Consider the following 2,251-nt stretch of genomic DNA (forward strand, 5'->3'; position numbering starts at 1 on the left):
AGTTTCAGCCTGCTCCGCGTCGCTAGAAACCGAGCTGGAGTCTTCAGGATCGGAGTTTTCCGACGAAGTGGTGTCAACTCTCTCTCCTTCTTCTTCTGAGACTTCCGCTCGGCTGACATCTGGGACATTGATGGTCCTGGATATAAGTCTCTTTACGAGTCCCCAGACTACGGAGCAGGCGATCAAAACAATAAGTAAAACTAAAAGGGTGGAAAGTATAGTTTTCAGGATGGACTCAGCCCAGCTTGACAGGCCCCATCCTTGAAAGAGGTCCCCCAGCCAGTCTGATGTCTGTTGTTTTATTTGGTGGACAAGGCCTTGCATTTTATCTATGGCCACCCTTGCGTCCTCGGCCCGAGATGACAAATTAAGGCAGCAGAGGCCCTCAAACTCCTCGCAGCGGTGGTGATGCAGTAAAAGCAGGAAGTCAATTGCCGCGCGATTTTGGAGGGTCGCCTTCCTTGTAATTTCCTCGTCTGTGAGGAGGTCTGATAGCGTCGCTGACGTTAAATTGGCTTGCTTAGCTACCCAACACTCCAGGTGGGCCAATTCACCTAGAGACTTGGCCACAGACACCCAGGGCAAAAATAGGGTGAGGGCTACAGTTTTTGGTTTCGACCAATGTTCAATTTGGGAGTCACAATCCGGGTCGAGATCTTTGAGATCTCTTTTGGAGCGGGCCGAATTCGGTTGTGCTCTTTTCATTTTCCAATCGCGAATTTGGGTAATGTTGGGTGTAAGCAGCGACAGCCGCCCAAAAGTGCAGATACCTCCGGCTAGACGAGCGGGGATGCCAGCCCAAGCTCGGTCTCCGCAAATGAAAAAGATACCTCGGGGCAGGGACAGCGGTTGGCTACCCAGGGTGGAAGCAAGTGGCATCTCGATGGTCATTGGACACCACTGGGCAGCTTTGTACTCGGGCCTTGATGGTTTGATCCACGAGTACCTGCTGTCCCAAGGGTTAGGGGTGAACTGAAACCAAATACAGAAGGAAGCATTGGCAGAGCCGAGCAAATTAAGTTCTGGAGGTTCAGAATTCAAAGGGGCCAGCCCCTTGACTCCTTCTCCCTAGGCATTTTGTGCATTGATTTTTAGAGGAGGGGTCTTGGATAAGAGGGAGGTAAGGGAAGTATTGAAAGGGGAGGGAAATTCATTAAGGGAGAGAGGGATCCCCACAAGGCATGACGACATAGGGTCCTCTGCTGAGCCCATATCTAAACATATGTGTTCTTGGCCGAGGGCACTCGCGAGGGTGCGCCAAACGTTGGCCTTGGGCTGAGGGACAATCCATGGGCCCACTGATAGCATCAGGGTCCAGATGAGGACGGCTGTCAAGCGGGCTAAGATGTAGGCACGTTCCATTGGGGGAAAACTAAAAACAAACAAGAGACAGACATAAGGAATGACTCTGAATCAGGTCCTGCCCGGGGCAGGGAGAGGGTTAAACTGGGAGTGGCTCCATCCCTGGGAGCTTCCGTTGCCGCCGCCAACATGCCTCCGTGACCTGTTCTACGTTTCCTGCTCTCAGAGTCTTCCCAGGGTGGAAGGGCTTGACCCACTTAGCGGGGATCCATCTCGGACCTGAGGGGGTGGACACGCAAGCGTATCCCCTTCCCCAAGTCATGAGATCGAAAGGCCCCTCCGTTTTCCAGGTCTCCGGATCCTTAATCAGGACAGGAGGCCTGGCCCTGGCCTGCAGCTGCTCATGTCTCCCGAAATGTCGCACGATAGGCGGATTGAGATTTTCGAAAGAACAGTGTAGGAAGTTAATGGTAAAAAGCGCCTTCGCGAGACGGATATGGGGGGACTCCACCTTCACGGCCACTCGTTGTTGTTCCAGAACTCTTTTTAGGCTCTGGGGGTCCTTTCTACCACGGCTTGGCCTGTCGGGCAATAGGGGATGCCGGTCTTATGCTCTATTCCCCATTGTTGCAGGAAGCTTCGCAGCTCCCTGGATTTATACGCCGGGCCATTGTCTGTTTTCAGGACCTTGGGGATGCCCAGGACAGCGAACGCTTGAACTAGATGTTTTTCACAATCTGCTGCCTTTTCCCCTGTGTGGGCAGAGGCATAGACTGCGCCGGAGAAGGTATCCACTGAGACATGTACAAATTGCAGACGGCCAAAGGAAGGAATGTGGGTAACATCCATCTGCCACACCTCGCAACTAGATAGACCTCTGGGGTTAGCTCCCAAGGGTATTGTTGGGAGCTGGTGGGACTGGCATTGAGGACATGTAGCCACGATCGCT

This window comes from Agelaius tricolor, unplaced genomic scaffold (genome assembly GCF_023055355.1).
Source record: "Agelaius tricolor isolate 1412-34295 unplaced genomic scaffold, bAgeTri1.0.p SCAF_84, whole genome shotgun sequence".
NCBI classification, from domain to species: Eukaryota; Metazoa; Chordata; class Aves; order Passeriformes; family Icteridae; genus Agelaius; species Agelaius tricolor.